The following is a 6,740-nucleotide window of genomic DNA, read 5'->3' on the forward strand; positions in this document are numbered from 1 at the left end:
TCTATTTAAAAATCCATAACCATAGCCCCAAGAGTGTTTCCAGAACCTTTTTACCAGTTAATGTTATACAATTTCCATAGAATAATTTAAATGTAATAAAATCCTTATTTAAAAACCAATTTATAAAGTGGGTTGAGGCTCATGACGTTATCATGCCAAAAATTTGTAATCATTTTGAAACCAAATTACCATATACCACCATTATCATAAAACATAATTCCCGTTTACATTTAACCATTTAAAACATAGAGAAAACTATTAAAATAAGGAAAAAAAATTCAAGTGTATAACAACCCAAAACCCTAGACCCTAGTTTGAATCAAACATTTAAGAACATATAAATATCACATAAATTGATGAAATAATACAATAATTAAAATAGGAAGTGTCTAACATGTCTTTATGATAGAAGAATTTTGAGGAAAATTTGTATTTCAAGCTCGGAGAGTTGAATTCTTGAGAAAACCCCTGTTTTACTTCACTTGAGAGTTGAAATGGAGAAGAACAATGATAAAAGTTGTTAATTGATAGATTATTAGGGGTTAAGGAATGTTTAAAGTCATTTATTGGGGTTAAGGACCAAAAAATGCTCACCCCAACTAAAAAAATAGAACTGAGCATTTTTTGACCTTGGGCGTGGTATGCTACTACCATGGAGGGCCTAGGGTGTGCCATACTCTTATAGAACCATACCTAGGGAGTGACACGTGTAATTGTCGACTCTCACTTGTTCGTGGTTCCCAAATAACCCTAAACACTTTTTGAAAATTCCAAAACTCTCCCCAATTATCCTATTAACATCCTTTATCATGATTTTAGTCAAAAATTATCATTAAACATGAAGGACGGTCCAAAATAAATCATCAAAAATTTTGGGGTCGTATAGTTTGGCTGAGAAACAAGTTCGAAGGCAAAAGAACATTTGGATTTAGAATTATGAATTTTCTTGACTGTAAGTTAAACTTTCAATTTTAAGAAATTAATATTTTCATCTATGTTCTAGTTATTTGTGTCTAAAGCTTCATAATTAGGGTTATGTAAGCCTAGGTAAAATTTCAATTCTAGTGTTTAGAATGCTGAGTTTATATTGACATTGTGGTTTTACCACATTCTCTTCCTTTTAATGCTCTCTCATGGTTGTAAAATTGAGAGTATGCTCGAAAACATAGCTTTCTTGAACAAAGGAGCTATTACTGAGGAAAAAATAACGATAAGGTATTTGAGTTATTACCCTCTAATTCATAGATTGATGCCTTAATCAGATTGATTTTTTTGAGAAATTGTTGCAATATAGTCCATCACTTTAAGTTGGAAGAAATTAAAGTGAATCCATATTTGAAGGTTGGGAAGAACTTAGATTGGAATTTTATATAACTTTCTCTATTGTCACAAATGTTAATATGAGCTTATGTAATCCATATCTTTTAAAGAGTTGAAACACCAATGTGAACATAACCCTAACTATTTCTCAACTGATAATACATTATAAAGAATATATTGGTCATTACTAAACTAAAATTAGTCAATTAATACTTCAACCAAAACCCCCTTACTAAATGGGAACTTATGATTAAAAGTCTATTTATCTACATACAACTTGATTAACACCATATTCCCTGTGGGATTTGACCCCAACCTTTATTGGGTTATATATTTGACAATGACCTCTTCCACTCTTTTTGGGAAGTTGTATTTTGGGCGTATAAAATGTTGGCGCCATTGTCAGAGAATTTGATTATCAATTAAGTTTATGTGCATTAACTAACTCTTAATCGTGTTTCCTAATTTTATTTGTATTTTTTATTTTTATGTTTGCAGGCTAGTAAGTGTACATACCACAAAATCATCATTCCGGCAAGCCTTTGTTACCTTATGAATCAAAACTTCAAAGAACTTTGAGAAGGAATATGAAAGGTTAACAAAAGATTGAAAGATTGGCCACATTGGAAACCATGTAGGTCAATCTATAGAAAGTTGATACACTCAAAGATGTGCCAAATATAGATGATTAGGATTTGGGGGACGATGAGTGGGTTGACCCAATGAACAGGCAACATGCTAATAATGATTCACCATTCAACTGAAATCAGCAAGTACGATGTAAAAGATGCAAACAGCCTACAGATGATTATGCTGATTTGGATGGAGCTAATGCTATTGGAGAAATTGTGCTACCCCTATTGTCTCTCAGGGTAAGTTCAACATTACTAGCACAATTATTAAAATTCTCAACTTGAAAAGGTTATTTGGTGGACTACCTGTGTAGCACCCCACAATTTTGAGATAGAAATTGAATCATCATTGCTACTTATGTACATGTATCATGATCATTATCCTAGTGTTAAGAATGCTTTTGAGGTGAAAAAATGTTCATAGGAATTACCTTGAGAGAAGTTGTGCTAGGAGCTATTGATTCAACCAAATATTGGTATTTGATTCTATAAGGGTCAGCTTTAATCTATATAACTTTTTACATATGTGGAATTTTGCATCTGAAGACCCACGAAATTGTAGATACTTGAATTAGATTTCCAACAATACTAATTTTGCCTTAATTCGATACCCGAGTGAAAAGTTATAACCATGTCAAGGCCTTACGTCACATGGCAATCATAAGTAGCCACTGGACGAGGTGTGCTATTGGCATGCACCGCACACCCCTTAGGTGTGATTTGGTTGTATGTTGCCTAGGGTTAGCACAGTGCAAAAATTTCTCCATTTTGACTTAGTTTAAGGGGGTTGAAGTCTTTTCACACCCCTAAACCATCCTTAACCAATCTTAAATGAATTAAGGGGTTTTTAAAATACGTTATTGCCCACTTTTCATAAGATTAACTTACGTAAGCTCTTTCTATCTTCCCAATAACAAAATTCAAGCTTTTTCTCTCATGAATTAAAGGATTCAAGCTTTAATTTCAAGTTTTCTTCAAGGATTTAAGAAATTGATGTATGTGGGGTATTCATCAATGGGGTCCTTCCACCCATTGTGTCCCGAAATCCCCTTTTTGTTCAAGTATGAAATTTTAATCCTCTTTTGTAAAATTCTACATGTAAATCATAAATTAAATTTTCTTAGAAATCCAAATTCAAGCCATGTCTACAAGTGTTTCCATGTAAATTAGGTTATTTTATGTGATGAATGTCAATTATCCATGTTATATTCCATTGGTTTCAGGTTAAATTATCAAGTTACAAATTAAACCATGTGAATTTGTTATCCTCCCAAGTTTAACTCATCCCCATGTTCAAATTCATGTACCTCATTCATTCTTTGAATGGATTATATTTTGGAACTCTAAATTATGATTTCTACTAATATCTTGATACCTATGTATTTTTGCATGTTTTTGTTTTCAAGTAACAAGTTAGTCCGAATCAGGATCTTATCACTATGTCCAGATCATCATTTTTATAATGAACTTACCGGTGTTATTTCATTTTAAATGTACTAGTTCACATGTTTATGACTTCGTCAAGATTATACATGCACTGTTATTTTCAGAACACCATGACTTGAGCTTATCATTTATCAGTGCATGCACCAACTTGTATTTTAGTGTCTTTCAATTTGGAGCAGGACATAGCACCGAGTGAACGTAGGGATGGCGGCTCCCTCGTTAGTTTAGGCAAAGTCGTTAGTAACAATCCCTAGGTTTTAGAACTACGTAGACAACATCAACTATAAGAGGCCACCCGTTAGTTTAGGCTTGACTTCTTTAGGGGTCACCCATCAGTTTAGGCTTGACTTCCTATTCCTTTGGGACATCAGTTTAGTGGATCCACACAGCCATATATTAGTACCTGCGGCAAGGTAGTAACATCCTTCCAACTGGGGTTACATGTAATACCCTGTATGTTCTTAGCTCAACTCAACTCTTAGTAATCACTTAAGACACTTCAATGATTTTTCCCTAACAAAAATAGAATAACGGAATAGTTTTTAGAAACTAGGTGTAAAGGCTCACAAGTTTACTCAGATATTATTTTACTTAAGACATCACTTACTAGATTTTAGCTTTAGTTTTCATATGATAAAAGTGAGTCCTTCCTACACTTAGCATGCATGATCTGAAAATAAATTACGAGTATAGCTTTTAGAACTAAATGTTATGGCTCACAATATTTATACAATATGCTTTATCATTCATGATTTATGGTTTTAACTTTTAGTTAGTCAAGCCAATATGAGCCATTTATATTTAGTATACATTGTCTATGAGATATATACACATTCCATTATTGTTTAACTTATGCATTCACCCCTATATAGTCAGTACATTCCAAAAGTACTGGTCCACATATACGTCTATGTACTACATTATTCAATAATGTAGGTTCAGGTGATCAGTTCCAGCAGCATGATTGACCATGAGCATCTCTGTCTACATCCCGACAGCTGGTGAGTCCTTATAGTTTGGGGACCTAGTTATTTAGATTTCTAGCTTATTAAAGTAGATTTTTTCATTGTTTTCAGTCAGTTCGAGTCAGCTGGGGGTCTGTCCTAGCAGCTCTCTAGTTGTTAGTAGTACAGGCTTGTCAGACTGTTAGTTATAATTTAGATTTCAAGTGTTAGCTGTCTAGACTTTAAAATAGAATATTTTAAGACATTATGTTTAGTTAATGCCAATTCAGTACAAACAGTATTTAAAATTTTAGTATTTTTGCATGCCTAGATTTCTTCATTATGAGTTTTAGATTTAGTAGAAGGCTTACAAGGTTATCTTGAGACTACTCATAGTCTTGAGCACCATGTGACATCTCAGAACCCATTTTTGGGGTGTTGCAAACTTTGTATTAAAGCCTAGGGTTTAAAGAGTCCTAGGGAGTCTGACAAGCCGTGTTACATAGAGTATTGATCACGGGTGTAAAGCATGCCACATTTATGAGCAAGAGGCTACAAAATGTTTTAGTAAATCATCCTTTTCTTTCATGAATCCATCATGCTTATAGTTTCCTCTATCTTTTTTTAACTCGTGCTCTTACATAATAAAATATGCCTTTTCACTGAGCTAATGCATGCAAAAATGGTAACCAATCACCCCAGCCTACTGACTCTCTGAATTAGAATAAATCCACCTTAGTTCTTTGGGTCAAAAGTTGGTAAAGAACCATAACTTTACTTAGATGAGGTGTGAAAGATCACCCAAATTATGCATGCTACTGAGTAGGAGAGTGTAGAGTATGCATCCTACAGGCTGAAGGATATGGCATATTATTGGGTGGTTATATGAAAGAATGGTAGAGGTTAAAATGCAGCTCATATGAGTTGGCAGGTGTTTCAGGATACATTTTTGGATAGGTTATTATGCACGTATGCTAAGTAGAAAAGCTGGGATATTTGTCCCCAGACTCAGGCTACTAGCACACCAGGTTTACTAGTCCTCCTCAAGGTGCATCATATAGTAGCGATGGTGGTTAGTGACAGAATTGGTTTTATTCTTTATCATCCCATCAGGAGTAAGAGAGTTTACCAGATGTTATTACTGGTATGATTTGTGTCTTTCACTTTGATGTTTAAGTGCTATTAGATCCATGGTCAAATCTCTCCTATGTGACTCCATTAGTTGGGGTGAATTTTGGGGTAGGTCCTGAAAAGCTTTCTAAGACCTTCTTAGTTTCCACCCTAGTTGGTGAGTTAGTTGTTGACAAACAGGTCTATAGAAAGTATCCTATCACTGTCCTTTATAAGATTATATTAGCAGACTTAATAGAGTTAGACATGGTTGATTTTGATATTATTTTGGGCATGGATTAGATCTATTCCTGTTATACATCTATAGATTGTCGCACTCGAGTAGTGATGTTTTAGTTTCCCAATAAGCCATTCATTAGATGGGAAGGTAATTCAGTGTCTCTCAAGAGTTATTTTATATCCTATCTTAAATCCAGAAGGTTGATATCAAAAGGGTGCATTTATCATTTAGTTCGAGTCAAATACACTAAGTCTGAGACTCCAATAGTTCTGTCAGTTTGAATAGTCAATGAGTTTCCTAAAGTTTTTCCTGATGATTTACCAGGGGTACCCCCTGATAGAGAAATAGAATTTGGTATTGATCTTCTTCCTGATACTTAACCCAAGATTATGCTAAGATTTATATTAGATAGTTGATCAAATTGCATGGGGTTCGTTTGTCTATCATTTCAGATAGGGGTACTCAATTCACCTTTTATTTTTGGAAGGCCTTTCTGAAGGGTCTTGGTACCCAAGTTTATCTTAGTTTAGCTTTTCACCCTCAGATAGATGGTTAGGTAGAGAGGACTATTCAGAACCTAGAGGATATGTTGAGGGCATGCATTATCGACTTCAAAGGGAGTTGGGATGATCACTTGCCATTGATTGAGTTTACCTATAATGACAGTTACTATTCTAGCATTAATATTGCCCCATTTGAGGCTTTTTATGAGAGGAAATGTAGGTTAGTTGTCGGCTGGTTTGAAGTAGGCAAGGGCATATGACAGGGCCAAATATAGTATTTGAAGCCTTGGAGAAAGTCCAGTTGATTCGAGAGAGGTTGGAAACAACTCAAAGTCGCCAAAAATCTTATGCAGATATAAGAAGGAGACATTTTGAGTTTAAAGTCGATGACTTAGTTTATTTGAAAGTTTCACCCATGAAAGGGGTAAAGAGATTTGGAAAAAGAGAAAGCTTAGTCCCCGATATGTTGGCCCTTACAGAATATTGAGTCATGTTGGGAAGGTAGCGTATGAGCGTGAGTTGCTTGCAGACATGTCATTAGTTC

The sequence above is a fragment of the Capsicum annuum genome, chromosome 5 (genome assembly GCF_002878395.1).
Source record: "Capsicum annuum cultivar UCD-10X-F1 chromosome 5, UCD10Xv1.1, whole genome shotgun sequence".
NCBI classification, from domain to species: domain Eukaryota; kingdom Viridiplantae; phylum Streptophyta; class Magnoliopsida; order Solanales; family Solanaceae; genus Capsicum; species Capsicum annuum.